The sequence below is a fragment of the Myxocyprinus asiaticus genome, chromosome 8 (genome assembly GCF_019703515.2).
Source record: "Myxocyprinus asiaticus isolate MX2 ecotype Aquarium Trade chromosome 8, UBuf_Myxa_2, whole genome shotgun sequence".
Classification (NCBI taxonomy): domain Eukaryota; kingdom Metazoa; phylum Chordata; class Actinopteri; order Cypriniformes; family Catostomidae; genus Myxocyprinus; species Myxocyprinus asiaticus.
In genome coordinates, this window is record NC_059351.1 from 14,197,288 (window position 1) to 14,210,695 (window position 13,408).

General features: G+C 39.2%; 1 protein-coding gene across 1 annotated transcript in view; it reads right to left on the minus strand.

The window, feature by feature from the left end:
• The window catches only part of LOC127445265 (protein ELFN1-like), a 139,725-nt gene extending 137,711 nt beyond the window's left edge, over positions 1-2,014 (minus strand). Inside the window, exon 1 of the mRNA XM_051705191.1 lies at positions 1,779-2,014. The gene's annotated coding sequence lies outside the window, so the exon portion shown is untranslated. The remainder of the gene's footprint in view (positions 1-1,778) is intronic.
• Between the last annotated feature and the right edge of the window lie 11,394 nt (positions 2,015-13,408).

Sequence of the window (13,408 nt, forward strand, 5' to 3'; positions counted from 1 at the left end):
TTACTGTTAATGCAATGTGGGTTTTTTTCAATTAGTGCAATTCTGCATGCTTTTTGTTTCTCAAAGACATTTGTCATTAAAATACTTCTTTTTTACTGTAGTACAGAAACAAAAATACTGTGTCACGGTAATGACAGTCATCATTGAAATTTTTTTTAAAACATTTGGACGCATTACAGCCACAATGCAAAAGAAAGAAAGAAAAAAAAAAAACTCAATGGTTCCTGAATGTAGGCTTCAGTATCATTATGCAAAATATAATGTCATATTTTCTTTGTATTTGAAGTTAAAACATAGGACATTCCACAGGTTTTGTGAGAATAACCCTCGTAGAAGCTAGCCACATTAGACATATGCCAGCATGGACAGGTTACAAGACATGCTCTGCCATTCCTGGTAATATTAAAAAAAAAAAAAATTTAAAGTTTGCTTTTAAGGACATTTTACTCACTTTTGAACAATAAACTATTTTGGTGCTGTAATGGGTCACAGCCAATTTAAATGTGGGTCCTGTAAAAATCACTGTCCTAAAGTGTTCTGATTACCAGAAAATAAAAGTCTCAAACTTGTCTACATACATACCCCAAAAAAGGCTTGACTGCATTGCAGTTTTCAGATTGTAAAGATAGATTACTTACCTTTATTCAAGGAAATAAAAAAATCCATGTTTGCAGCATTTTCAAGATTTTGGCAAGTAGAGTTTTATTTTTAATTTTTATGTGTTGCCATTACAAGTTATGATGAGTTGGTGGAGTCACATACAATTGCTGGTATTATAATAGTAAGCAAAGCTGAGCGCTGTCCAGCGTTCTGAAACGCTCTGCTGCGGGAACTGATTTCACCCGTTAGAAAGAACTTATTACTGCTCCATTGCCTTTCTTAGGAAGCGTTCACACAGAACGCGTTCTTGCCTTCCGTTTGCGCTATTTTGTAATCGTAATTACACAGACGTATTTGGTCGTTGCGTCGCGTCGAGTTGATTTTTTTTTTAAGCGTTTCGAAGTATTGAGCGTCGCGTTTGTCAATTTAAATACAGTTTAACTTTTTAAACAAGCGTTCCGTTCCGTTGCGATCTCGTTGTTATTGAACGCCAGCAGTACGCGTCCTGTGTGAAAGCTGCTTTACTGAACAATTAACTCAATTATTCCAATGCTTGTCAGTAAAAAGAGCAGCAAGTGAACAAAAGATTCGCATCCATTCTCAGCGATAACTTTGGAATATGATTCGTTGGTCAGCGAATCTCTCTAATATTGTTGAGCTTTATAAGGATAACATCCCACGTTTAAAGTCAGAACATGAACAAGTTGAAAATTGTGTGAGCCAATCAAACAGATCGAAATGAAATGATAGGCTTCAGAGATTTAAGTTGTATCTGTGTATCTTACATTGCAATCGTCGAGAACTTAAAATTGAGTGCGTATCTTGCGCTGTATCGATAGACTCGGTGGTCTCACTTGGTTCGAAAGCAGTCGCAAAGGAGTAGCCGAACTCTGAATACAAATTTCCTCCTGCCCTTCGGTAAGGCGGCCTTGGTACAGGTAGGAACCCAAAAAATGTTTCCCCAAAGAGAAGAGAGAAATCAGTCTCACACGAGCTACCTATATGACTGGTGCCCAGAACCCAGATTTGGAGGCTAATCGATGAGTGAATATCAATACAAAAGACGTTCATAACTGCGCTATTGACTCATAGAGTTGACTAGAGACTAGATGGATTGTTTATCGACTCTCATTTAATGGCACTCGAAGGCTCTAATGAGAATGTGCGTTTAGCCTTACCCTTTAAGATGACAAGTCTCCCGTCAGGGTCTCGGGGTTTTGTGAAGAGACTCTCATTCACTTCAGATGTAAAGAACAGCAAAATCCAGCACTGCGGACGCGTCCGGGCAGCAAACAGCAAATGTCCGCAGTTGGAACAAGCCACTGCGGAAGCTACAAATCTCCTGGTCCGGAGGAGCACACTGTGATTTACTTGAGATTAAAGCGTGATGGAGAGTTCGTATTTCTTCCGTCGTCGTCCCGTGTTTATCCCACTCTGAGCAGTAGTGTCTATACTTCTCACCGCCAAGCGGTTGGAGTGAGCAACCAGTCAGATGCTGTCAGACGCGCGCGCACGCACGCACGCACACACGCACACACGCACGCACGCACGCACACACACACGCACACACATGTTAGTGCAGCTATCATTATGAGGACTCTCCATAGACATAATGATTTTTATACTGTACAAATTATAGATTCTATCCCCTAACCCTACCCCTAAACCTAACCCTCACAAAAAACTTTCTGCATTTTTAAATTTTCAATAAAACATCGTTTAGTATGATTTTTAAGCGATTTTAATTATGGGGACACTAGAAATGTCCTCATAAACCACATTCATAGCATAATACCCTTGTAATTACCAGTTTGTAACCTAAAAAAAAAGTCCTCATAAACCACTTAAACCTGCCCACACACACACACACACATTAATAATATTAATTGTACAAGTAAGCAGGCAACCTGTTTTAAAGGACTATTCTGGGCAGGGTCATAGCACCAAATGTTGGACCCCAGGCACAGAACGATTTTAGGTCCACCTAAACATTTTGGGTTTGTGGTGGAGGTTATACAGTTTATACATTTCTTGTTGGCAAAGTCACCAAGATCTGTGAAATAGTGGAGAACCATGTCATTCAGACTATCCTGAGACATTACTGCTCTCAGGTAGTTTTAGCAACTTGCTAACTGACATTAACACAGGGTCCGAGATGAACTTTTAATATTAATAAATTAATAAAAAATATTTATAATTTACTATAAAATATTTATAAAAACAAATCCTTACTAGCCATGAAACTGAATTGCAATATAATTCTTGCATATCAGTGAAGTGTAACTACACCTCATAAAAAAACATAAAATAAAAAAAAATACATCATTATGATTTTGTTCTAGGTTCAATACAAGTTAAGCTCAATCGACAGCATTTGTGACAATATTAATATACAACGAAAATTAATTTCGCTTCATCCCTCGTTTTCTACAACAACAAAAAATAAAAAAGCACAAATTTAGGTCACAGTGAGGCACTTACAATGGAGGTGAATGGGGCCAGTCTGTAAATGTCAAAAATACTTACCATTTCAAAAGTATAGCCACAAGACATAAACAATATGCATGTTAACATGACTTTAGAGTGATACAATTTTTAACTTACTTTTTCTGTGCAAAGTTATATTCAATTTTACAACTTTGTTGCAATGTGTTACATCCTGAGACGTATTATTATTATTATTACTGTTATTTCTTTGTTTTCATGTTGCCTCTGTGGACGAATCGTGTTTTTGTTACTTGTTGTTTCTCTTTGTTTCCATGGTTTCTGCTGTGCTACTGCTCTGCTCAGTCAGGTGCTGATTGTGTTCACCTGCTGCTAATTTGCTGGCTGATAATCTCACTTACACCGATTGGCTCTTGCAGGGAGAAGACCAGCATAAAAGCCAGCCTATGCCTCACAGACGGAGAGAGATGAAAGAGATACTCTGAGAACTTGTCTCCCCCAGAGGGATTCCTTTTCTCCTGCCCCATATATTTATTTGTAGTCCTATTGTTATTGTTGGAAATTCAGTGTACTGTTGAATCTATTTTTGTAAGAGAATCTTTCTGTTGTAAAAGTTATAAGTGATTGAGGAAACCAGTAAGGAGGAGGGTGCCATTTTTGTTTGGGAAATCCTTTATCTCCTGTTTATTTGGGTTAGCCAGGGAGACAAGGAAGTTTTACTGTTATTTAATTCTTTGTTTTGTGTTACAGGAAAGTTACAGGTCTAAAAGTTAGACTAGAATCTTTTTGTTTATTATTTTGGCCTTGCTCCCTCCTGAAGCCATTTGTGTTTCCATTCCGTGTGTGTGTGTCACACACAGATCATAACAACTGGGGGCTCATTCGGGATTTGAACACGGGACCTCTCACAAAGAACATGTTGAAGAGGTTTGTTGTGTGCATTGAGAAGTCCACTCCCTCACCTGTTTCTTTGCCTGTTATACCTGTTGCTGTCTCTTCTGCTGGTGATTATGTTGGAAGAGGACAGGTTAATTGGAGAAAAAAAAGCCCAAGCTGCTGCTTAGTGGTTAAACTCCGCAATACTGCGTTATTCTCATTTGTTGAAAAAAAAAATGATCCAGTTGATACACGCACATCCCTCAATTTCTTCTGATGTGCCTGGCAGAACGACTGTGTTGAGCCATGACATTGACATAGGTAATTCTTCCTTAGTCAAGCAACATCCCTATAGAGTAAACCCTAGAAAACTTGACATGATGAGAACAGAGGTGGAGTACATGCTACAACATGGTCTGGCTATACAAGGCAAGAGTCCATGGCATTGTCTGCTGGTGCCTAAAGCTGATAGTTCATATCACTTCTGTACAGACTATCATAAGGTCAACTCCATAATGAAACCAGACTCCTTTCCTCTGCCCCAAATGGAGGATTGTGTCGATAGAGTGGGCTCTGCTAACTATGTCACTAAGCTTGATCTACTCAAGGGATATTGGCAAGTGCCCCTTACTCCATGCACATCTGAGATCTCCATGTTTGTCACCCTAGAGCATTTCCTGCAATATATGGTGCTGCCGTTCAGCATGCGAAATGCACCTGCACTACGCCATCACCAACAGAGTGGTGGTGGCGTAGTGGACTAAAGCACTGAACTGGTAAGTAAAAGGTTGTTGGTTCAATTCCCACAGCCACCACCATTGTGTCCTTGAGCAAGGCACTTAACTCCAGGTTGCTCCAGGGGGATTGTCCCTGTAATAAGGGCACTGTAAGTTGCTTTGGATAAAAGCATCTGCCAAATGTAAAACGTAAACATTCCAGTGCCTCATGCAGATAGTTTTAGCAGAAGTGCCGAATTGTGACGCATACTTAGCTAATGTGATCATCTACTCAGATACCTGGGAAGACCATGTAACGACCCTTAAGCTAGTGTTTAGTCACTTGGCTAGTGCCTCTCTTACCCTAAATCTTGCCAAGTGTGAAGTGGGTAAGGCTGTTGTGACTTATCTGGGAAAACAAGTTGGTCATGGTTATGTTAAGCCTGTTGGCGTTAAGGTGTCTGCCATACTTGAGTTCCCCACACCACGTAACAAACGTGAGCTACAATGGTTCATTTATTTATTTATTTATTTATTTTCTCCCAATTTGGAATGCCCAATTCCCACTACTTATTAGGTCCTCGTGGTGGCGCGGTTACTCACCTCAATCAGGGTGGTGGAGGACAAGTCTCAGTTGCCTCCGCTTCTGAGACAGTCAATCCACGCATCTTATCATGTGGCTCGCTGTGCATGACACCGTGGAGACTCACAGCATGTTGAGGCTCATGCTACTCTCAGCGATCCATGCACAACTTACCATGTGCCCCCTTGAGAGTGAGAACCCCTAATCATGACCACGAGGAGGTTACCCCATGTGACTCTACACTCCCTAGCAACCGGGCCAATTTGGTTGCTTAGGAGACCTGGCTGGAGGAGCTACAACGGTTCTTGGGGATGAGTGGGTATTACCGGGGATTCTGTCAGAACTTTTAGACAGTAGTGTCACACCTTACTGACCTTCTCAGTACAACCAAGATTTTTAAGTGGAAAACCGAGTGTGAACATGCATTCAATGCTGCGAAAGATCTTCTGTGCCATGCTCCTGTTTTGTTTGTTCCTAATTTTGACCTACCTTTTAAGTTGCAGGTAGATGCCAGTGCCACTGACTCAGTTCTGCTGCAAGAAGATTCTTGTGGTATTGACCACCCACTCTCCTACTTCTCAAAGAAGTTTTCAAAATGCCAACAACGCTACAGCACGATCAAGAAAGAGACCCTCGCCCTGCTTTTAGCCCTTCAACACTTTGAGGTCTATTTGGGAAATAGTCCTGTCCCTATTGTTGTTTACACTGACCATAACCCCTTAATTTTTCTCTCCTGCATGTCTAACTCCAACCAACGTTTGATGTGCTGGACCCTTATTGTCCAGAATTACAACCTCGACCTTCAACACATACATGGTGCAGACAACATAGTGGCAGATGCACTCTCTAGGGCTGTGGATATGGAGAGTTAAGTTGGTTTATGTCAGTGCTTAATGTTGGTGATTATACTACTTGTGAAGTGCTTTAAGAAGTCTGTTTTACAATCCGTGGGTTGTAAAATTAATTGTGCGGGTGTTACGTCCTGAGACGTATTGTTCTCTCTCCACTTTTGTTACCTCTGCCCTTAACCCCTAGACTGAAAAGGGAGCAGATCATAGCACATAACAACGTAATGCTGTAAACCATAAAAAGTCCATAAAAATGACAACTTAAACAACTTTACAGCTCAAATAATACACAAATAGAAGATTTAATATAAGTACTTTCATAAAACTGAAAGTTTCACATTTCTGTCTTTTAACCTTCCAAAAATTGGCCCCATTCACTTTCACTGTAAGTGCCTCTCAGTAACCTCGATTTTTTTAAGTTTTATTTATTTAAAAAAAAAAATTAAATTGAAAACAAGGGGCGAGTCAACATTTATATTTCTCTCTCCCCTTTTCTCCCCAATTTCCAATGTGCTCTAAGTCCTCATGGTGGCGTAGTGACTTGCCTCAATCCGGGTGGCGGAGGATGAATCTCAGTTCCCTTCATGTGTGAGACCATCAATCGGCGCATCTTATCCACGCACAACTCACCACGAATCCCACCGAGAGCAAGAACCACACATTATAGTGACCACGAGGAGGTTACCCCATGTACTCTACCCTCCCTAGCAACCAGGACAATTTGGTTGCTTAGGAGACCTGGCTGGAGTCACTCAGCATGCCCTGGATTCGAACTCACGACTCCAGGGATGGGAGTCAATATTATATTTTGTGGTAATCAACATTATACCACAAATGATTTTGATTGCACTTAACCTGGAATTATCGTATTAATCCTGGAATTTTCCTTTAATAACTGCATGTATTCCTTCAGACATTTTCAAAGTCAACATAAAATCAAAACTCACCCTGTTCACTTTCTTAATAAATGTTCCTTGTCTTATTGTGAATGATTTATCGGTCCACATTATTCCAAAGAGGGAAAATCAGTTTGTCTGGGTAATCTTTCATCACATTTTCTCCGCTTTACAAATTACTTTCCTTTTCGACTGACGTCACCAAACCCTCTCTCTCTTTTTTTTTTTTTTTTTCACCCCTTCTCTCCAACCACCTTATAAATAGAGACAACATTTCACAAACTAATCCTTGGTTAATAAAATCAAGTCCCACCCTACATTTTGTTCTTGTTAAATATCCTGTTTCACTGTCAAATCTGTCATATTTTTGTGGAAGTATAATGGGTTGTAAATGTTCTAATGCTGAATGTTTGCTTTAGATTCTGAAACTAAATGCATGAAGGTTTCTGGGACTGTACAAAGCACATGCGTATTTAATGAGGCAAGTATTTTTCAGTTTATAATTGCTTGTATGTTGCTAAATAACTTGCTGTTACATTTTTACACTGCATTTTTGCACAGCAATTTCAGGTTAGCACTACAAGGCTAAAAAGCTGTGCTAAGCTCCTTTCAAAATTACAAGTATGAAACATTGCCAGGGTTAAAAGTGACCTCAACCAGATCTTAAAAAAGATGTTAACCAACGGGTAAATGTGCACTCAGTAATTCTGTGTTTATGTCATCTTGGACATACACTGACACATAGGGGCATGGATGCAGTATCATTCAAACACATCAATTTTCAGTTACCACTGCCATTTAAGAAATTAAGTACTTACAGTCACCCATGATTGATTTAATCTATGAGTGAAAGTGTCCAATAACAGGGTGTAACACATTCAATGGAAAGGAGGAGGCGAGAACCGGCTTGATGATATAAATAATATTTTAATAATAAACTGAACCAAAAATCACAGAATAACGACCCGGCCCCACCCTCCGCCCTGCCACACAGGGCAATTACTGAGATTAAGCGGGTAGTATTCAGCTGGTCATGTGATCCTAACATGGCAGCCTCAATTAGGGGACCCTCTGCAACTTTTATAAGCTTACTGATTTGACTGGAGTCTTCATCTCACGTGAGTGGTCATGATTTTATATATTTGTTTCAAAATTACTATTAATTTCTGTAGGAGTAAAAAAAAAAATTATGAGGAAAAAAAAATACTAAGTGACCCTTTAGCAGTTTGAAAACCCAAATGGTGTCTTTGACAGTGACATTGTGCACATAGAACATCTGAAAACGGTGAGTTGTGCCCGCAGTAACTACACTCCTCACCAATCAACACTCTCGTCAACACCTTTAAAGCAACAGCAGGGATCGAATTATCAGTGTGCCTGGTGAGAAGTGTTGCAGTACAGGGTGGTTTAATTTAGAGCAAGGGCAAGTGATATGGAGATCACCAACTTAGAATAAATAAACATTTTCTGCATTACCTGGCATACCACTGTACTCCACCTCAAGCCTTCTGAAATTTTAACGAACCAATCAAATATAGCTTCTAGGAATTATATAGGGCCCTCGTGACACAATCTACAAAATGTTTTAGATTCTATTTTTATATACATTTTGTTCGCAAGGCCATCAATTTTCAAAATGTACTGTATTTGTGATGGTAGATCAAGTTGAGTGCAGACAGAGCAACCAGACATCACTATCAAATAATTGCTTTGAAAGGTCACAAGGGTGAGGGACTTTTCAAATGTGGCGGTTGGCCATTCCTCATAAAGAAATGTTTTACTTTTGGCTAATTTTCAAACATCTTCTCGAGTTATAAACTCACAATTGCTTGCCTATTTTTAAACGAACAAATTAATACATCGAAATGAGTTATGATTCCCTGTAGAATCTCATTCAAATTGAAACACTAAGTCCTCAAATGTGTTCAGTTAAGATTTGTGAAGCTGATACTTTCAGCTGCCAGTGAATCCAAGTCATAAATATCTGCTTTTAAAGAGCAACTGAATGCAAACTGGGGAAATTTGAGAAATGTTTAACTAAAACCACTACCCAATTCCCTCATCCAAACACACAGCCCAACCACAAGAGGTTTGCAGTGCTCCAAATATATCACAGCATTTCCCAATACAACCCCCTCTTCATGACAACAATAGGCATGTTCAAGAACCTGGGGACTTCTGAAACTTGCTGTCCTCTGAATGAAGACTATAGACTCAGAGGAGACATGCTGTCACCAGTGTAATATATTGCTTAGGTGTAGATTTAGGTAGGGATGGTAGGGACATGTCCCAACAAACATTTAGAAAATCGTCCTGACCAACATTTTAGCAATTTTACCACATAGAAAATACTTTAATTTTATACTGTTTTCATTGTAATTTTAATGACTATTAAAGTTTATTAGTCTCATTATTTATGTGTAAATGTCCTACCTGCTGTGCATAAATGGCGTTTTCAGGTGGCACCTGTTACTTTCCTCATTGCTTTTCAGGATGCACCAATCAAAGTCTTTTATTGAATATAGCTAACATTTTTATTGAAACTAAATAAGGCTATATATTTAATATGGTGGAGCAGAGAAATAAGAAATGAGACTTGTTATATGAGGAAATAATTTTATTTTGCCTATATTACCAGACTGAATTTCTCGTATGATCTTAATACCAACATTTTTAATATTATCTTCCTTGCAATATGTCCCTACCAACTTTTAAACCAAACCTATTCCCTTGATATTTAGGCATTTGATCCAGAATATTCTTTTAATAAAATAGTCTTTTCCGGAGCAAATTCCAAACACTTTCCTGGAACAGAGACCAAACCAAAGCTCTTTAGAGGAAAGTGAACTAGATTCAACAAGATCATATAGGAACTCGACATGTTGTTAACAAATGTTCAGATACACTGATATCAACCCCATTCTGCAGAGTTACTGACAAGCGGCATCTGTGGACATTTCCCCCGGAAATTGGAGCTAACATATGCTCATACATTCAACAACACTTCCAGCTTCAGCCGCTAGGGGCAGTGGTTTGAATTTTGGTAAACACAAGCTAATTTCAGCGGAAGAACTTCGACATACTAACCTAGTTTCCATCCACTTTTCGCACTGTTTTGTTATTGACAAAGTGAAAATGCTTAAAAAATGTTTTTGCGAAATTTGCCGTCTTCTGCCTGTTTCCATTCAAATGGGCTTTTATCAATGAAAATGGTGTGCGTGATGACTTCATGCTTAAAAAAACAAATAAAATTTTGGTTTATCACAAAAGAAATCTGTCCATAAGCCGTTTCCATACAGAAATGTGTGTATATTGCTATTTGTGTACCTTTGGCCTCCCAGATGTCCCTAATTTTTTGGTAAAATGGGGAGAGTATTGAGACAATTCATTGAAATTAGCCAGCTTACTGTCATTTAATTTCACAAATAAATGCAATCAGAAGATGAGGAATTGCAATCAAAAGGGAGCAGTTGCCCTTCTGATAGGATTGTAATATTGGTCCTGATGTTGCGCCTATCGCAGGTTGCCACAGGTTCCAACCCTAAAGCGAATCATCATGGCCCTGTTCAAGCTGGTAACCTGCACCAAGAAGTGTGGGAAACTTTCAGTCTTAGTATAAGGACCATCCATCGATGTGTATATGCTGTGCGCACAGCTATTAAAAAAAAAATGGATGCGGTATAATATCAGGGTTTACATTTAGGGTGGCCAGACGTCCCATTTTTCCCGAGACAGTCCCGTATTCAAGCACTTTTTCTAGTGTCCCGATTTATTCTGAAAAAATCGTGTTTTGTCCCGTATTTCCCCTCTTCTAAAATTTCTCTATAGCCTATGTGGCTTTCTCATTCACATGAGTATTCTAAGGTAGCCAATGATACGGCTTGTAAAACCAACATAATCACACAATGTAATTTGAAGTACATGATTGGATTAAAATATCCAATCACAATCCCCTATCAATAGACGTCCAGTTAGTGAACTGATTTAAGAGTCAGTTTGAAAGAGCACACATTTGCGGCTGGAAAAATGTCAAGGAAGTGTGCATGTACATTTAATGAGAATCTTCAAAAAGAGTTACAATTTCTAAAAATGGAGTCACAGACAGAGCCTAGTAAAGTGAGGTGTGAGATTTGTGGAGCTCGCATTTCCATTACCCATGGAGGCCGCACAGACATCGCGCAGCATGTTCATACAAAAAAGCATGTGGATGCTGCTAAAAGGAAGTGTGCCACACCAAGTGTTAGCGATTTTTTTGTGCAAAGTTCTGAATCTGACAAATTGCACACAAGTGAAGGACTTTTTGCTTATCATTCTGTTGTGTACGGCCATAGTTTTGCACATTCATGACCTGAAGGAATCATTCATACCCTCAAAGCAGTTGGATGCCCTGGTTGAAGCTTGTGACATACGAGCAGATAATTTCTTTTGTGCAGTGAGAAACTTTTATTCAGCATCGTTGGATTACCTCCAAAATTGCAGCAGCTCATTTTGGAGAACACAGAAAAACTTGAGCGGACCCTACTGAGAGACATCCCAGAGTGGAAAGACATTTAGAGCAGCCTCAAACACTTCTACTCCAGAATCCCCACTCTCAGTTTGATTGACGAAACCACACTCTTTGATGTGTGGGCTTGCATGAAAAACCTTGTCACTCATCGATTCATTGAGTGGAACATGAACAAGACGGCCGTGTCTGAGAGATGGACAGCTGTTTTTCATGAGCTGGAGAGCAAGACCATCAACTTTGGAGTCTTCAATCCAAGGTTGTGGAGTTTGTTTTATGCCTGCCTGAGACATCTGCATCTGTGGAGTGTGTGTTCTCGTTAATGAACGCAGCATGGACACCAGATAAATCTGGACTCAGTTTAACAGTCATGAAGGCAATGCTTTTCGTACATCTTAATTTTGCACTGGAATGCTCTGCATTTTATGATAAACTCTTGAAAGACAAGAGCACACTGAGAAAAACTGCTGCCAGCGAAAAGAACAAGGTGACAACAGTTACAGATGTGGATGCACCCTCTACTTCGCATTGATCTGCGCCTAGGATACGTCAATTTCATTTTTGCTGGGAGGGGGCTGTCCCGTTTTCCATAAGCAGGAATCTGGTCACCCTATTTACATATATGATGCATTCATGATATTCAATAGGTTATTTTGAACAATCATCTAATCTAAAGCATTGCCATCACAACTGCATTATGTCCCGCATATTTATCCAGCAACTTTAATGACCAAATGAACTTGATTGTCATCTAAAATGAATTTTAGTATCATAATGCAATTTACATTTTCTGAAGAAGCTCAGCAAATGTGATCCGAGTTAAAAAGGGTTCGATTTAAAATATTTTAAAGTTTTAAAATATTCTAAAGCTAGTTTTCTGAAGGTGAACACGGCACTGGACAGATAGTTTATAGTCTTGAAAAAAGTGTAGAACATTCTGAGAATGTCATTCATTTAATGCTTTATTAATTTGGTAATTTAGGCTATTTAATTTAATACAGGGAAGTTTGCCAGCTTTTTTTCAAAAGTAAGCTAAACAATAATTTTATAGAATTGGGCTATGTTAGTGTTCCAAAAAAGCACACTGATGATTTTCTCCTAGTATTGTGTAATTATTTTTAATTTAAAACATCTTTGTGCATAGAAATGATATGTTTTTTGTATTGTGGGCTAATTCCATGACTGATGTCTATTATTTATAGTGTGGATAGTATAGTATGGTGTGGAAAAGCAACTTTAATAATTAAACGGATGGCTACAGCGATTAAATTAATTGCAAAGAGTGGCCATTAATTTGTTCTCCATGCACTTGTCGATGACGTGCATGATACGAGATATTTGTGTTGGCACTCCTGGAAGTGTCATGAAGCAGATGTGTTTGCAGCATCGGATCTGTGCAGGTATGCCATTAAGACCAATCCATAACAGTGCGAGTAATGCTTCACGTACAATAAATTGGCTTTCAAGGATGTATACTTTGTCGTCATGATTAACACATGCTAACGATTGGGGTAAATCATTGGTATACATTTTTATGCAGTTGCCAGCATGTTCTGGGTCGTTGCTAGGGCATTGCTTGGGTGTTCTTGGTGTTTTTTTACGGACCAAGGCGAATCGTAAATCCAATCACTTAAAAAAGTAATCCAAACAGTGTGCAGCCTGGGCAAGCACAACTAATTATTAATCCTTCACCTTCCTAATCATTTTGAAAACCACTGTTATGGTCAACAGATGCAGCACATCTTTGGGTAGTCACTTCCACCATTACCATACCTGTCCCAAAATGCAGCCAAGCATACAACAGTACACAGGACAAAAGCCTGTTTGCCCTCAGGTTTGGACTCAGAGGGTCATGATGTGTTTATGGTTACATGTATGGATATTGAGACTATAAAATCGATTTATGTGTAGGACAAGTGAATGGACAGGCAGGAAGTGAG